This window comes from Saccopteryx leptura, chromosome 5 (assembly GCF_036850995.1).
Source record: "Saccopteryx leptura isolate mSacLep1 chromosome 5, mSacLep1_pri_phased_curated, whole genome shotgun sequence".
Classification (NCBI taxonomy): Eukaryota; Metazoa; Chordata; class Mammalia; order Chiroptera; family Emballonuridae; genus Saccopteryx; species Saccopteryx leptura.
Window position 1 is genome coordinate 174,737,326 of NC_089507.1, and position 18,996 is coordinate 174,756,321.

An 18,996-nucleotide genomic window follows, 5' to 3' on the forward strand; every position below is an offset into this window, starting at 1 on the left:
CCTGATGGGGGAGTGGGAAAAGGCATATCTGGGAACCCAGTGTGGCAATGCACTTCTCCTTCCTGGGCTGGGTGTGGTGCCCATTGTGCTCGGCCAGGATGAAGGGTGGTGTCTGAGGAAACTGGAGGGGCCGGTCCCATCTCCTCCCTGACCTTGGCTGGTTTCACTGGTGCCAGAGGCAACTGTTTCTGTGTCCATTAAATCTGTGCTCTTAAGGTCAGCAGTGCCTTCCGGGTCTTATCAGTGGTGAGTGACACTGGAGGAAAGCTTGTGACAAAGGATGATGAGCCTTTTGAGAAAGCAGGATGGGAATGTTTGGAATAAGCCTTCCAGAGCTGAATGCTGAAATTGATTTTTCCAAGTTGCTCTTGTTATTAATGTAAATGCGTGAGGTGGTGTGCTCTTGGGAAGGGTATTTTAATATGTGACCTTTCCCTCAGTTCGCCCTCGTCAGGACAGTCAGAGTCACTGTGAATTGAACTCTTTAAACATTCAGCACTTTCTCCGCATCATCAATGGCATCTCTATTTTATTGTGAGGAGACTGAGGTTGGAGGGATTAAATAGCATCAACAGAGTTACATAGTTACCAGGTGGGAGGACCTGGATCAGAACTTGGGGCATTGAACCCAGGCTTTTCATTATTGTTGGTTCACTTTGCGCGGGGGTGTCTCACTTCACCTCCTGCTCACAGAGACAGCTTCTTGTGTGGACTCCTGCTCACATGTCCAGTGTAGGCTCCATGAGGGCTGGATTTTGTAGTGTCCCCCAAATTCATCTCCATAGGAATCTGAGAATGGGACCAAAGAGGGTCGCATATCATAGAGCCATTGTAGGCCTAATTAGTAAAGACGAAGTCATATTGTAGAGGGATGGGCCGTTAATCCAATATGATTACTGTTGTCACAAGATGAGAAGAAACACCAAGACAGACACAAGGAAAGAGAAAGCCATGTGATGATGGGCAGAGGTGGGCATGGCACAGCCACAGCCAGGAACACTAGGGTTCCTAGAAGCTGGAGAGGCAGGAAGGACCCTCCTCTGGAGCCCCCAGAGGGAGTGCAGCCCTGTCAACACATTGATTTTGATCTTGTTGCCTCTAGAACTCTGGACTCTGAGAGAATAAATTTCTCTTTTTTTTCCTGTTTGTTTTGTTTTTAATTTCTGTTGTTTTAAGCCACCTACATTTGTGGTTATTTCTTACGGCCTCTCTGGGGCACCAATGCACTTACTCAGCACTGTTGGGAGACGGCCTAGTCAGGCTGGCCTGTTGGGTCATAGCAGATGAAAACTTCCCTTCTTCGCAACACCTGCTCTTGGGGCTGGCCCAGAGTTTATAGTGCCCATTGCTGCCCACCTTTGGCTGCCTTTCCTACTTGACGGTAGAGATGATGAGTCCCGTCTAGTGTGCTCCTTCTTCCCCTTTGTAAAGCCAGTATACACAGTCACTATCACAGCCGCCTGGCCCATGCAGGTTCGCATTTGATTCAGACAGTCAGTAATGAAACAATGGAGCCAAGAACTGGTGGGCCATTAGTTTTAATCCTAGCTTGCACCTGGTGGGCAAGAAATACACACAGTGGGAAAACACTTCCCTTTCCATTCAGGGCTCCCAAAGCCACTGACTTATCCGAGTTTTCCTAGGATCAAAGGTTTGTACCTCAAAAGCTTTATTCACCTCTATTCCCCATCTCCTTCTCTCTGCACAAACTCTGTACAAACTGGCTTCTCCTTCAGCACTTCACCATCTTGGCTGCTTCTTCTCTCCTCCACATGGCCTTTCTCTGCTCTCCCCTCTAATGCTAATCTCAGGAACTGAGAGAGAGTAAGCACCCGGTTTGCCCCACTTTATAGTGCAGAAATCAAAACCTTTAATCTAATATACAAACAAGGAAGTCTCTGATACAAAGTCACTTATCTGAGGCATAATGGGATTCCTCATGAGAATGCACCACCCCACATCAAAAAGGATGGGAAAGGCTTAGTCTTAAAACTAAGACCTAGGCTATAAAGATGCTGCCTGCTTACAGCCTGTCCCCCACAGCCAATGCAAACTATAAGCGAGCAATCATATAGATCATATTTACAAACTTATTTGACCAACACCCTTCCTCAGAAGGAAGGGGACTTTCTTGGGGTCAGTAGAGGCAGAGAGCAGCACTGCTGGACTCCCGGGGGTGACCTTGGAGAGGCACATGCAGAGCACGGAGAAGTGGTTCTCCTCCAGGAGACAGTTCTGGCAGTGGAAAGCTCAGCCTCGGACCTGGGCCCACTGGTTTACAAGCAGCCTCCTGAGCCAGTGGAGACCCCAATTCTGTTCTGAATTTCACAGATAGCACACCCCCAGTCTGACTTTATGATGTTTTCTTGTGACTATTGGTTTGTGGAGAAAGTCGCAGAGGTTTAATGCTGTTTCATCACAGATTATCAGGCAGGAAGTGACATCCACCTGACTTTGCTGGTGATGATGTCATCTGCAGAGTCTCTCCCCTGTAAAGGTACCACGTTTCCCTTTCATACTTGCTTTGGAGACAAGTCGCTAAGTTCAGCTCACCCTCCAAAGGTAGAAAGGAGTGAAACTCCCCCTTCAGGAGGGGATTTCTATATATAGGACACTGTCTTCCTATTTTAACTTGCACCACCTTGCTCCCATCTTCATTCCCACTTGGGAAAAAGAGCTGTTGAATTCTCCCAGACTCAGTGTCAGAACATGGTGTCAGTGATGTTTAAGGCTCAGCTGTGTCTGGTCCATCTGAGAATGCTGAAGCCCCCACAGACTTGCTCATGAAAGACAACTGCTCAACTCTCAGGATTCTCATGAGCCAGTTGTTAAATACAGTCATCATTAAAAAAGTAAATTATATAAACATACAGAGAGAGAGAGAGAGAGAGAGAGAGAGAGAGAGAGAAGCATCTGCTGGCCATTCCACTTAGTTGTTCCATTTAGATCTGCACTCATTAATTGCTTCTCCTATGTGCCCTGAACGGGGATTGAACCCATAACCTCTGTGCTTTAGGACAATGCTTTATCCACCAAGCCACCAGCGAAAGCCTGAAGAATTACTGAGAAAGAGAAAGCAGAGAGAAAGTAGAAGTAGAGGGAGCCCCAGCCTTAGCACTTCCTGGAGGGCAAAGCCTCAGGAGTCAGAGCGTAGGAGGGTCCAAGCTCAGAGGTATGAGAAGCTGGTGGAGGCACTCAGTGTCCTCTAGGGTGTTTTATGTGGGAAACTGAATCTGAAAGCCCCAGCTGGTCAGCTCCTTCCTCAATGAGATAGTATTAGTTGGGGGTGGGGACAGAGCACCAGGAACCCCAATACCAGTAAGGAGGAGTGAGAAGAAGGCAGTTTCCTCATGTCAGCCACATTGAGTACCTGCAACACAACTCCTGCTCTAGGCTAAGGTTAGCACAGCAGCCAGAGGGAGAGGATCCTCAACTACACAGGTGAGCACATCAGCACTACGAAAGACAGACATTGGGCTCAACAAATGGAAATGACACCTGAGGAAACAGAGCAAGCAGAATGTGATTTTAGCTTTTGTACATGAGATACAGAGTAATGGTGGTATATGGTGAATGTAGTTTTACAAATATGTGGTGAATTTTGGTATATTCAATAATGCCCCTTTGAATTAATAATGATACTTAGATATACCTTTGGGAAAAATTAGATTCCTCTTATATTATTAATATTTGTGGAATGAATTTTTGAGAAAAAGATAAATATAATGCATATAACATTGATGTAAATAAGGTAAATCCATAAAAGTTATTATGGAAAAATTGAAAGTTTGGATTACATAAATATAATTTAAATTTTTTCTCTATAATTAAAGGCATTATAAGCAAAATCATAAAACATAAAAAAACTAGAAGAATAATTATATATATGTAGATATATAGATTATAAAACATCTAAAATAGATTTTATAAAACTAACAACATAAGGGTTAATATATATCTGAGTGATTCACAGTAGAGGAGACTCACTAGCCAATGTAAACACTGTCAGTGTTCAGGGAAATTCAAACTGAAGCCACAATGAGATAACACTCTTCACCTCTTGGCCTGGAAACATTAAAATGTGTGATAATTCCACATGTTAGCAGTTGTGGGAAAACAGCTGTTCCAACTTGGGAAGAGCAAATCAGTGCAGCTATTTTGAGAACATTTTTTGTGTATTTATTAAGATAAAGCAAATACACAATCTTTGACTCAGCACTTCTCTGTGTCCACTCGAGAGAAACCAGAGCACGCCAGAGGCCCCAGGAAGATGTCCACTGTGGTGTTGCTTACCAGCATGAAATTACAGCCCGTTGGGCATAAAGAAATGTGAGGCTGATGGGGAGAAGCTTTGTTCATTTTCATATTGCTTAAATCAATTTCAGTGTATCTGGGTACATTAAAAAACAAATGATAAATTGCTAAGTGAGAAAAATAGATTAAAGAATGAATTTATTTTTGTAAAAAAAATTATTTTCTATCTTTTTCTACAAAAAGACAGCTTTTCTTTGTAATGTATATTTTTAAAGGACATCATTGCTTAAGGACTATAAGCACCCTGGATTGACTGCAGAGCACCATGAGCCTTAGGCAGACCTCGTGAAGTTCTGGGCAGACCTTGTGGCCTGCCCCCATAAGGGAAAGGCAGAGGCTGGGCACTGGAGAGGGTAGTCCAAGGGTTCTCCTGACCGAGCTTCTCTGCCTGGAGGTGCCCTGTTTCTTTGTTAGTTAGAGCATCCTCTTCACTCTTTCACCTGGGGTCTGTGTGGGGACCACCTGCCCATGTATTAAACAGACCTCCCTTCAGGTTCTGCCAATGTTCGTTCTCTTAAGGGATCTTAAATACAGAAAAGCCAAAATTCAGGGAATACTGTCTTGAGGTTGATAAGAACCTTGGCAAATGCAATGTACACTGGTTGTCAGGACACCTGGCCATATCCACCTTCAGTGGCTGGTGAGTCTGAAGGAGGGATGTCACCAGCACCTCACTCACTTACTCCTGCACCTCCTGGAGTTATTGCTGGAGGCTTGGAAGCTCTGTCTGTCAAAACCTTTCATCAGGGATCAAAGAACTAGACAAAGGTTTTTATTTTTATTTATTTATTTTTATTTTTTCTAGTGAAAGGAGGGGAGATAGACAGATTTCCACATGCACCCTGACCGGGATCCACCCAGCAACCCCCATCTGGGGACGATGCTCGGCCCATCTTGAGCCATGCTCGCAACCAAGCTATTTTTAGCACCTGAAGTGGAGGCTCCTCAGTGCCTGAAGCCGATGTGCTTGAACCAATTGAGCCATGGCTGCAGGAGAGGAAGGAAGAGAGAGAGAGAGAGAGAGAGAGAGAGAGAGAGAGAGAAGGGGAAGGGTGAGGGGTGGAAAAGCAGATGGTTGCCTCTCCTGTGTGCCCTGACTGGGAATCAAACCCAGGACGTACACATGCTGGGCTGACACTCTACTGCTGAGCAAACCAGCCAGGGCCTAGACAAAGGTTTTTAAAAGTCACAAACTGTGGTGAGAAGGACTGTGTGCCAAGAGGACTATGTCTTTTGCTGAAAGTCTGGCCAAAGCCTTATGAAGAGATTCAGCCACCCAAAGGGAACTCAGGAGCCTAGACAGAGTGAGGACCTGGGACCTGCTGTGATTCCAAACAGTTTCTGCTTCTTTGAAATATGAACCTTCATTGAGCATCCACAGCTGGCCAGAAAGATGTGGCATTTACACTCCCCAAGGGGCAGGAACTGTGGCTTCCGTTCCTCTGGATGAACGAAGCACAGGGCTTCTGGACTCTAGGTTTCCCAGAGATGGGAAAACATCATGAGAACATGAATAAAAGGACACATTGTTTCTAGGTCTCCGACAAAACTCTAAGTATGATGACTTCAGTAAACAGCTGAATTCTCTAGGGATTTCACGCGGATGGGCTGTGTTAGAAATATGGGTGCTAGACAAGATGTGTGCTTTTGTTTCCAGGGTCAAGGAGATTTTCTGAAAACCAGACCCATATTCCAAGTGTCTGAGCAGGAACAGAGGCTGATAACCCTATTAAGTGAATCACCGTGTGTTATTCTGCACCATGAGAAGTACTGATAATCAGTGAAAAGCTGAGTGGTTTCAGCAGCTGTAAGAAATGATGACATTGGATCATTTACAATAACATGGATGGACCTTGATAACATTATACTGAGCAAAATAAGTAAATCAGAAAAAACTAAGAACTGTATGATTCCATACAGAGGTGGGACATAAAAATGAGACTCAGAGACATGGTCAAGAGTGTGGGGGTTACGGGGTGGGAGGTAAGGGGGGGGGGTTGGGGGAGGGGAGGGGCACAAAGAAAACCAGTTAGAAGGTGAAGGAAGACAATTGGACTTTGGGTGATGGGAATGCAGCATAATCAAATGTCAAAATAACCTAGAGATGTTTTCTCTGAACATATGTACCCTGATTTATCAATGTCACCCCATTAAAATTAATTAAAAAAACAAAAAAAAGAAAGAAGGAAAAAAAACCCCTTTAATCCAATATACAAATAAAAAAAATGAAACCTTTTGAAATAAGTATATAAAGAAAAATTTCATCTTAAATATGAAAGCAAATTAAGAACAAATGCTGTGGCTAAATTAAAGATGTATATGAGTCTCTGTGAATGTGATCTATGTGCTAAGAGTTGCTGATTTACAACTAGCCACTATCAGCCCTGGAGATAGCAATCGCAAATTCAGCAGGTCCTTCTGAAAAGCACAGGATTGGACGAGATTGTCCTGTGGAGTGGACCAAAAGCCACTTCCACGATCCTTTGCTAAAAGGTGTAGCCCAAAATTTCAGACCAAATCTGAGATCCTAACCCTGGGACTGATTTTGCAAGCAACACCCAAAGCTCTGGAAAAGTGGAGAGGTGAGAGGGGAAGCACGGGCTTGAAGCAGCAACACGTTCCGGCGCAGGGTCTAAGCAGCCAGCGATGACTTCTAAGCCCGGGCCATTCCTACACTCCTTAGTGGAAACTCAGCCCAGCCTCCAGCTGCAATGCAGCCAGACCACATGGTCCAGCTCCATGTGCATTATGGCGTGTGGCTTGTACTCTGATAATTTTGTCATACAGGGAGCTGCTGCTTCAGCCTGTTTGTTCCCTGTGACCACTCCATCCTCCTTCGTGTATAAGCAATGAAAAGACTACACACATCCCTTCCTTCTTATATTAATCTTTTAGAAAATATTTGTATTCTCCAATTCTTACTGAGCAGTGACTCAAAAAACAACAGGCAGAAGAGCACGGTGGTGGGGACACAGGCCAAAAACTTGGGGGATTTCCAAGCAAGTGTCTCTACCTTCCAGAAATGTCTCTTGTCTGACAGATGAGATTGTAAAGTCTATCTCTGAGGGGGTGTGTGGTGACTGCAGGTGATGAATACAAAGCTTACAGAACTGTGCTACTGCTGATGTTAACTATTACAGAGCTTCTCCTTACACAACTGTTGTACAGATCTCATCATCCTTCTTGTGATAATTCAACAGCTACTAGGATTTGTGCAGTAATATCAGGACTCCATACAGACAAGGCAGTTCATAGCCGATAACAGATCGTTTCATCTGCTTATTTTATTCATGGCCAGGGTAGATGTTCGAGACAGAAGACAGTAGGACAGAGAGGAACAGCTCTAGAGCATGGTTTTGTGGGCATCTCCCAGGACATAAGGCTGGCCACTGAAGGACCAGTGAGCAAGGAGTGTTCTGCCAACTCAGGCCAGCAGTGACCAAAGGTGTGTGGACATTCAGACACCTCTCCCTCCAGGGCCATCTCAGGAGGTGAAAGGTGGAGGGGGGCAGATGCTTGTACGTGTGACTAGAGCTCAGTCCTGTGAGATTTCAAGAACCAGTGCATGCATGTACACAGACACAAACATACTCACATACACTCAGGGAGTCCCTGTTTGCAGGTTGCTGCTGGGTGGTGTTAATTTTCAGTTGCCCCTAGGGTATGGGATGTGGGCTGGTGTGTGTGTGCACCCACTTGTGTGTTCACGTGTGCACACATCTGCAGTCTCTGACAAAAAGCTCTCAGGCACAGAATTGGAAACAAGGACACTGGAAGTGGGTGGGAGGAACAATGTGGTACTGGCAGTTTCTGCTGCACCCGGTGGGCCGCAGGGAGCAGTGGACCCCACAGAGAAGGGCAGGGTGAGGAGACTGACCATCAGAGGTGCCCAGAAGCGTCCCTGGGGTGCAGTGGCTCTGTGGAGATGGAGGCTGGGGCACGGTCCCAGGTAAGGGAACGGCATTCCCAAACACCTTGAGTGAGGCTGAGGGCATATCTATGTTCCCTGAGTTTTTAGAAATTGTTTCATGGTCCCATCCATGGTCACACACACACACACACACACACACACACACTTATATATTTACTTACTTATTTAAGAGATATAAGAAGGGAGAGAGAGAGAGAGACAGAAACATCAACCCACCCACGTTGTAAGATCTCCGGTGTCTGAGTGGAGCCGGAGGCTGGGTGGGCAGCGCAGAGCAGAGCCTGGCAGGAGGTGGCTGCAGCCCTGGCAGGGTCACGGTTTGGACTGGGACTGAGAGAGAGAATGTGGGTGGCTGGGAACACATTTCGGAGTGAGAACCAATGGGCTTTGGAGCGGATGTGAAGTGGGGGGTGGCAGTGAGGGCATGGTGGAGAGCCACCTTTACTGTGATGAGACACTCAGCTCAATGACACTTCAGTCGCCCTCCCTCCTTGGTGGGCTCGGCTCAGGCCCCTTGGCCTCTGTACACACACTTCCTGTCCCTGCCCTGGCCTGCTGCAATGCCTTCCTTTGACTTGTGGGCTTTTACCTCTGTTCTGTGGGCAGGGATCCCAGCTGAGCTCTCAGGGGTGGGTCTTAACAGAATATTAATTAGTTTTTCAGGTGTGTCCTTCAATATGTTGATTCATCAAATGAGCATATAGGGAAGTCTGGGATTATTCTCTGGTCAGCTTCACTGGTTTACTTTTACCTTGGGTCTGTCTGGCTCTAATTGGGTTTTTGTTATTTATTCCCCTGACTTCATCGTCCCTGGGTTTGGCTGCACAAGTGGCATTAATTGGCTCTCTGTCCTCCATCTCTCTGACCAGGGTGGTTTAAGCTGTTTAATCTCTGGTTAGAGAGGAGAGGTGTAAACCTTTTGTTCTCAAATGTCCTTGCTTAGGGGAGAGAAGGTCTTGTGATTCACTAGCTGCCTGTAAATTGGTCAAATTGTTTGGCCTTGTTTAATTATCTTGTCCCAAAGTTTTCCCATTTCACTTCCTCAGAAATTTTCCTGGCTTCTTACTATCCTGCCTCAATATGATTTCAGTTATTGTAAAGTTTTAAAAATGAAATAAACAAACATGGAAAATAGAAACAAACTCATAGATACAAGGAAGACGGATGGTTGCCAGATGGGAGGGGGATTGGGCAGCTGAGGGAAAAAAGTGAAAGGATTAAGAAGTACAAATGAACAGTTACGGAATAATTACGGGGATGGAAAATGCAGTGTAGGGAATTTAGTCAATAATATTGTAATAACTAAGCATGGTCTCAGGGGGGTACTACACTTAACAGGGAGATCACATCGTAGGTTGTATTAATATTTAACCATTGTGCTTCACACCCAAAACTAATATAATATTGAATGTCAACTATTAAAAATGAAAGAAAGAAAATTAAAAAAATAATAAAAATGTAAAAAGGACTTACACACACATACACACACTTATAGCATGTTAATTTTAACCATTGTGTAGTGGTCCACTGTATGGTTATATCACAATTTATTTATCAATTTTTATATTGCTAAATTTTGGTCATTTCAATTTTTACTTGTTGCAAATAGTTCCGAAGTATACACACACCATGCACATATCATAGCATGCATGCATTTCAGAGGTCTACATCTAGGTCATCTAGGACTTAAATTGTTAAATCATGGGCAAACCCAATATTCAACATTGCCTGATATTGCCAATTACTCTTCAAAGCTGTCGTTCAAATTCCTACTCTCATCAGTAGGATATGAGAATTCACAATTTCCCACTAAGTCTCCAAAATTTCTTAGTGTGGTATTAGACTTTTCTAAGTTTTGAAATATCATATTAAATAATTGCAAATGGAAAACCCCACCATTCCCCTCCTGTGAGTTTCTCCTGTGCATCTCCCTTGTTTGCACACCAGGACAGTGATGGGCAATCTTTTGAGCTTTTTGATGTGTCAAAATTCGCCAAAAAACCGAGCATAACTCGGGTGGTGTGTCACTTTGAGAAAAAACCCCATAATTTCATGATACTTATAGTTTAAATAACAAAAATGTATAATTGTAATATATAACTGTATTTAATAAACCAAAAACTAATTATTTAACTTACCTGCTTAGTGACTTCTTTGTTCATCTATCAGTCGGTTTTTTTTTGTTGGTCTTGATATTATTTAACTTGTGTGGGATGCTGTGAACTAAGATAAGTGAGGGGGAGGGGGAATTCTTTAACTAACCTGCCTATTAGTGACTTTTTTGTTGCTGAATTTCATTGGCTAAATCTTCAGTTGAAGGTTGGTATTTTGTACACTTCAAGCCCAAGCAAGCGCTACTAACTTCATCTGTCAATCTGTTTCTTTTGTTGGTTTTGATATTATTTAACATTGAGAATAAGGTCTCACAAAAGTATGTAGAGGGAAAAATTGTGAGTAAAGCCATTGCTCTATTTTTCAGGGTGCTAAAAGTGTCAGGTAATCGGTTCCAGGCACTCCAAATTTCTTGTTCGTAGTGGCACTCTTCTTGATTCTCCAAGCAGCACCTTTCCAGATTCTCATGCTTTGACCTTAAGTTGACAAACACCTGAGCCCAGATGCTGTCTTGAAATTCTGCAAGTTGCATCTTATGTAAATTAAGATGGCTGCCGCTATTTCTAATGGTGGGAAACGGCACCCATAGCACAGGCCCTCGCCTCTCCCAGCCTCCCCTTCACTTATCTCAGTAATGATGGTCAATTAGAAATCCAGGACACCCCAGAACAGTAGATTGGATGATGGTTGCTGTGGTTATGTGGTTGCTGGTAATGGCAATCACAGGGCCCCCAGAGATGCGTCCCCTGTGGCATTCCGCTACTCTCTGCTCCACCAGCTGGCAGTGAGATCAAAGATCCCCTAAGGGCCTAACCGGAAGTCCCAGAACTAGACGCTCTGTGCTGGAGTTCTGTTGTTTTGGCCTACAGACCTCCGCACAGAGTGTCTACACTACAGCAAATGTTTTATCCTCGGCTACTGCACCTGGCCGTGCAGGAGCCGAGGATGAAACGTCCTTCTCGGCATGCGGCTCCATCCTTCTCTGATATGTGGCCGCATGCGACCACATGTCATCAAAAAATGGCTACGTGTGTCAGTGCTGACATGTGTGTCATAGGTTCACCATCATGGCACTAGGACCACACTCATGTAGGATGCTTCACTCTGACACTGGACACCAGATATATGGGTTTTTTTTTTCCTCCACCAAACAATGCTCTGTGACACCAGCTGGGTGTCCTATAATTTAACTCAATTCTAACACTATCTACCTGGAGACAGTGTCAGATCTCACAGGTTAAAGGCTCAGTCCAACAGTCTGCTCCCACCACTTCAGATGCCAGTCGCTACTGGTAGTTTGTCCACAACTTCTGCCTGACTGGGCTAATATGATAAAATAACATCTATCGTAGTAAAGGATATGATAAAGGACACAGATGAACAGCCAGATGAAGAGATGCACAGGGGAGGTCTGGGAGGGTCCCGAGTGCAGGCGTTTCTATCCCCATGGAGTTGGGGTGTGCTACTCTCCCAGTACATGGGTGTGCTCACCCACCCGGAAGCTTTCTAAATTCCACACTGCTAGGATTTTATGGAGGCTCCTCACAGAGGTATGATTAACGAACAACTCTGTGTTTAGTACCCCTTTCTGGAGGATAGGGGGTGTGGTGAAAGCTCTGAGCTTCTAGTCATGGCTGGTCTTTCAGGTGACCCGCCCCCATCCAAGAGCCTACTCAGACTCACCTCAATAGAACAAAAGATTTTCCTAATGCCCTTATCTATTAGGAAATTACAAGGGTTCCAGGAACTCGGTGCAGGAACTGAAGGCAGAGACAAACATACGTTTTCTATTATCTCACACTAACAATTAGAGCAATTAAGAATTTTTAATAGCTAACATAACTGTGTTTCTATTTTCATTTCCCATTGTTCTAGTTGTCCAATCTTCTTGTCTGTGTTTTGGGAAGGTGGATCTGATTTTATTTTTGCATATTGTAACTTTTTGAGGTAAATGTGTATGTATTTAATGCAAATTAGCACAAACCGTCCGAATGTTATGGTGGGAATATAAAGAATAAGTGGAAAAAATAAGATATTCTGTATGTTAAGTTGTCCAACATAATCAGAATCCAAAATTAAAGCAATGCACCCAGATATGACTTGAACATTTGTACCTTTTAGTTGCATTTATACAATTGGATTTGCTGTGTAAATATTCAATTTTCACTTGATTTGGGTCATTATTTCATTATTTTAAAATTGGGGGCAAAAGAGGAGCAGAAGCTGAGGTGTGATAAAGAAATGATCACATTGTCACCTGTCCAGATGCATTAAATAGGAGAGAACAAGAGGAGGCGTGAGGATGGGAAAGTGTGTTCCTCAGAACACTTAATGCCACAAGCAAAGGAACACTTGACTCAGACGGGTCCAAGACAAAGAAGACCTTCTTCCGGCAGCTCCTGTGTGGGCTGTGCTGGCTCAGGTTCCCCGGTCCCTGGGCCTAGGCCGACCATATAAGCAGGCGTAATTAAGGCATGATGAGTAAGCACAATAGCTCCTGTTTTCACCCCCAAGGCCCATTTCCTTACAATAAATATCTCTGATTTAAGGAATAAATAAGATTAGTTATTAGAAAAAATTAATTGAAACAAAACTTTAGTTTTTGCCCAAACCAGCTTGAGGCAAGAACTTGGCTCACTGCATGTTGTGCGAATATGTTCTGAGTCACCCTGGACAAGTTGGCTTTCTGGGATGATCTCAGAACAGGGATCTAAAGGAACCATCATTAGGACTAGTTAGTTATTGTCTCCTAGCAGAATTTACTCCACAGATCACTTAAGTGAGCCACATTTATTTGGGAAAATAAAGGGGCGAATCCCTGCTTCCCCGTCCCATGCTGGCCACCAGTTCTGTTACCTGGTGTGGTCATTGAACTCTCACACCTCCTTTAACTGACTGCATTACTCAGCGAAGTCTATGCTAGCTGCGCTGCTGGGTGAGAACGTCCGCAGACTGGGCTCTTGCAGCTACTAACAGTATTCTGTCAACTGACTTACGTATTTAGTCAAAAAGGTATGTTTATTGAAAAAAATATTGCTGTAAAAGATGTTATAGGGACATATGATGAACTTGAAAGATGGATTATGGACTAGATCAGGGGTGCTTCATTCTGACACTGGACACCAGATATATGGGCCTATGGGCCGCATTCGGCCCCCTGAGGCCATTTATCTGGCCCCCGCTGCACTTCCGGAAGGGGCACCTCTTTCATTGGTGATCAGTGAGAGCAGCACATTGACCATCTCATTAGCCAAAAGCAGGCTCATAGTTCCCATTGAAATACTGGTCAGTTTGTTGATTTAAATCTCCTTGTTCTTTATTTTAAATATTGTATTTGTTCCTTTTTTTTTTTTTTACTTTAAAATAAGATATCTGCAGTGTGCATAGGGATTTTTTCATAGGTTTTTAAAATTTTTTATTTTTCATTTTAGAGAGGAGGAAGGGAGAGAGAGAGAGAGAGAGAGAGAGAGAGAGAGAGAGAAGGGGGGAGGAACAGGAAGCATCAACTCCCACATGTGCCTTGACCAGACAAGTGCAGGATCTTGAACCGGCAACCTCAGTGTTCCCAGGTCGAAGCTTTATCCACTGCGCCACCAGAGGTCAGGCCTCATAGTTTTTTTATAGTCTGGCCCTCCAATGGTCTGAAGGACAGTGAACTGGCCCCCTGTGTAAAAAGTTTGGGAACCCTTGCACTAGATAATAAGATTGTTTAAATGTAAAATTTTTTGATTTTAATAATAATCATGTAGGTAAGTAAGAAATTGTTCTGTTCTTACAAACCACACTCTGAAATTAGTGGTAAATTAGAAGACAGTTTCTTCTATTTATTTTCAAGCAGTTCAGAAAAATGTATACACACACACACACACACACACACACACACGAGAGAGAGAGAGAGAGAGAGAGAGAGAGAGAGAGAGAGAGAGAGAAAAGGATGATTGAGAAAATGGGACAATATATAATTAACTGGTAAATCTGAGTAAAAGGTAAAGAGGCATTTTGTGTACTATTCTTGAAGCTTTTCCTTAAGTTTAAAATTATAACAAGTAAAAAGCTGCAGGAAAAAATTGTATTGTGGAGAAAGCAAGTCTAGGATCTGTGTATAACCAGGATGACGAGAAAGCAAGTCTAGGATCTGTGTATAACCAGGATGACGAGAAAGCAAGTCTAGGATCTGTGTATAACCAGGATGACCTGCTCCAGTGAGTGGGGAGCAAATGTGGTCTTACTATGTATTTTCATCCACTACCTACTTATTGATCTGGTTGCTTCAGTGCCTTAAAGACAGGAAGGCCAGTGTGTCTTCCTTGAGTTGTCCTGGGGGCTTATGCACAAAAGAAAGAGGGTCAGTCAGTCTTCATTCCACCCAAGTGAGCAAAGACACCATCTGCTCAGACCATGCTGCCATTCTTTGTTTCTGCCACATGGTGTCACTAATTTCAATGAAGCTTACATATTCAGCTGTGCCCTGAGGTCCCAGGGCTGCCTTGGACTGGGAGGGAAAGCAGTATGTAAGTACAAGGTGCCATAGAAAGGAGGGAGACGGATGTCCTTCGGGGCTGTGACAGGCGCCATGAGCTGGCGCGGTCTGGTCCTGATTGGCACTGTGTTTGATGAGGACAGGAGCAGGGGAGGACTCGCACGCAGAAGTGCCTGCCGTGTAGAGAGCAGTGGGGTAGAGCAAACTTGGAACGTGTGATGATCAGGAGCAGAGTTCTCACAGTGGGACAAGGGGCTGCTCTCAGGGCCTTCCATAGTTTGGGCTTCTGGGGCTCTGTGCCAGTTTGTGAGCGGAGCCTACGGTGATGGGACCAGGAATAAGTACGCTGTTTTACTGATTTACTGGTACTAGTCTGACTAGCCATAAAATAGAGCTAAATAAGCATGTACTAACAAAGTAAGCTATAAAAGGATTCCTATAAAATGTTAAATCCAGTTTGTTGCTCTTATAACCATGATTCAATACTACTAGTTTAGTGATCACAATTTTCTTTTTCTAAATTTAATTTAATGGGGTGACATTGGTCAATAAGAGTACATAGGTTTTAGGTGAACATTTCTATAACATTTGAACTGTTGATTGCATTGTGTGCCCATTATCCAAAGTCAAATCATTTTCTGTCACTGTATATCTATTCCTCTTTACTCCCCTGTCCCCTTCCCCATGTAATCATTTGTGGTCACAGTTATGTATTCTGTAACAAATCAAGTGTATATAATCAATCCTGTGCTTTCTCCTCTGGCCAAGCACTTGTTACAGTTAAATAGGCCTGTTCCCCGCAGCTGACATACATCAAAAATCAACATCTGAGCAAAAAATAAGCAAAAACGGGAGCTGTGTGCGCCTGGGCCTCCCCCCTCTACTCCTCAGGAAGGCCTGCAGTTCTGATTCTCACTCAAGGCCACGAGGACAGCTTGATTGTGGGAATCGTGCATACTTGTTACATGAAAAAAAAATCCTAATTTATAAGGTACTTGTCACTTCAATTCCTGTAACAACCAAAGGAATGGACTCCAACTTCCAAATGTACCAGCTCCAAAAGCTATGTGGCCTTCATTCAGTTTCCTGGACAAACCATGCGAGTCCCCTCAGCAAAGAACTCTCAAAACCCTCCTTTGGATTCCTCGGTTGTATTTTGTTTGTTCCTCCTCCACCTCCCCCATCTTCTCAGGTGACCAGCACGTGAATAAACCCCTTTCCTTCTCACCAGCACTGTGCCCCAAATATTGACTTTTCATGTCACATCAAGCATCAGAACCTATGGGTTGTTTGACGTGATTTCAGTTTGTGCTCAATAAATATCCAGTGAATTGAAGATTTTGTAGTAGTTAGACATTTATTGTGGTATACTGCTAAAAAAAGGCTGCAATCCTACACCTCTTCCAGTATCTAGACCTTGGCGACATGGCTGTGCATCTCTAGTCGTTCTCTCTTCTCTTGAAGCTGAGCCTACCCGCTGTGGCCAACAGGGCTGGCGGAAGTGATGCCGGGGCAGGCTGAGATGAGGGCTCTAGGGGCCTTCCTTGCATGCTCTCCCCTTCTCTTGGAATGCCAGCTAGCCACCATGTAAACAGCAGCTCCCAGCCTGCTGGAAGGAAAAACACTATTACAGCAGAGATGAGCTGCCCAGCTCAGGACACCCCAGGCCAGTCAGCCCAGCTGACCTAACAGCTGACCGCAGACACAGGAAGCCCAGCAGAGCTCAGGGAAGCACCCAGCTGAGCACGGACTAAACAGTGAGAAGAATACTTGGTTTTTGCTCTAAGCATTGTGGTAGTTGAATAATGCACTACCTATCCTCCACCCAGCCAAAACAACAACAACAACAACAACAACAACAACAACAACAACAAAATGGTGTCCGTGTCTTAGTCCCTGGAACCTGTGAATATGTTACCTTACATAAGGGGAAAGGGGACTTTGCAAATGTAATAAAGTTAAAGATCTTGAGAGAAGGAAATTATCTGGTATTATGTAGCTTGACACAGTACAATCACAAGGATCCTATAAGAGGAGGGTAGGAGGGTTGGACAGTGGGAATGGATATACAATTGCAGTGATGCAGCCACAAACTAAAGAATATCAGGAGCCTGTAGAAGCTGGAAGAGGCGAGGAATGAATCATCCCCTGGAGCTTCCAGAAGAAACCAGGCCTGCTGACACTTGGACTTTAGTCCCACAAGATTCATTTGGATTTCTCACTTCCAGAACTATAAGAGAATAAATATCTGGTGTTTTAAACCATTAAATTCATAGTAATTTGTTTACAACAATAATAGGAAAATTTTAAGTCACAAGGCTTGGGGTGGTTTGTTATACAGCAAAAGCTAACTGATACATTCCTATAGCCTTATGGAAGCTTTGGACAGGAAAAAAAAGGGCTAGTGCTAATATGGACAGAAATGGTGTGTATTTAGGAGCACAAACAAGTGGTATTTTCTCAAACATTTTGATGAAAATGTTTTACAAGATACTTTTTAATAAAAATTATCTAATGATCATCTTGAAGTCATTCCTTAACTTGTGAAATTGTTAATCAATAAACATTTATGTACCAAGTGCTAGGAGTAAGGAAGCAGAGCCCAAGATATATGAAAACCATGATGACCTCAAGCAGAGTGACTCCTTTAAGAAGCCGCCCTGGTTGGCCATCGGTAGGGTCTCTTCATGAAAGGGGCTTCAGCCAACTTTCCTGAGGGCCTGGCCTCATCTCTTTTCCACTGGCCTCTCACTCCACACTTCCAGCTGCCTGTCCTATCCTCCTCTCTTGCCCTGTCCCTGGCACATTTATTTCCCTTTCTTGTCTGACAATAGACCAGTCTCCAGTTTTTAGTCACATCTTCCTCTTAGGCTGAGCCCTTATCTCTCCTTCTTGGGTTGGTTGGTGCATATGTAGACAACTCCTTGGGAAATGACCCTTCTCATTTTTGAAAACCTCTGGGACCATCACCAGCCTGCCCTCACTTCCTCAGCAAAGGCTGGGGGTCTAACATTGAGATCAGACCTACAGCCTCTTCATATTGTCTGAGGTCTCTAGTGGCATCAGCGGTGAAGTGCTATGGGAACAAAGCTGTGAAGGTTAATTATAAGTGTCAGCTTGACCAGGCGACAGGATGCCCTGATACATGGTGAAACATGATTTCTGTGTGTGTCTGTGAGGGTGTTTCTGGAGGAGACAGCATTTGAATCCACAGTCAGAACAAAGCATGCTGCCTTCCCAATGTGAGTGGGTCTTATTCATCTATTGAGGGCCTGGCAGAGCAGGACAGAGGACGGTTGAATCCGCTCACTCTGCCTGACCGCTGAGCGAGAATACCAGTCTTCTCCTGCTATCAGTGCTCCGAGTCTCAGGCTTCAGACCAGGACCCTTGACCCTCTGGCTCTCAGGATGACACAACACCATCAGCCTTCCTGGGCCTGCAGCTGTGGATGGCAAACTGTGGGACTTCTCCACCTCCAAAGCCCCATGATGGCCCTGGCCGGTTTGCTCAGTGGTAGAGCATCGGCCTGGCGTGCGGAAGTCCCAGGTTCGATTCCCGGCCAGGGCACACAGGAGAAGCGCCCATCTGCTTCTCCACCCCTCCCCCTCTCCTTCCTCTCTGTCTCTCTCTTCCCCTCCCACAGCCGAGGCTCCATTGGAGCAAAAGATGGCCCGGGCGCTGGGGATGGCTCCTTGGCCTCTGCCCCAGGCACTAGAGTGACTCTGGTCATGACAGAGCGACGCCCCGGATGGGCAGAACATCGCCCCCTGGTGGGCGTGCCGGGTGGATCCCGGTCGGGCACATGCAGGAGTCTGTCTGACTGCCTCCCCATTTCCAGCTTCAGAAAAAAAAAATTAAAAAAAACAAAAACAAAACATGGTATCTTAAAAAAAAAAAAAAAAGCCCCATGAGCCAATTCTTCATAATAAATGTTTCTTGATTGATCAATAAATATAGGTATCTATCACTATAGATATATCTTTAGAAATATCTATCATCTACCTGTCTATCTCTATTGGTACCATTTCTCTGGGGAAGCCCAACTAAGGCAATGGTGAAGGGGAGAATGGCTTCCTCCTGGGAGGTTGGGGAAGGCTTCCACAGAGAAGGGACACAGAACTGAGTCTTGCAGGACAAATGACTTCTGTCGGCGCAGCT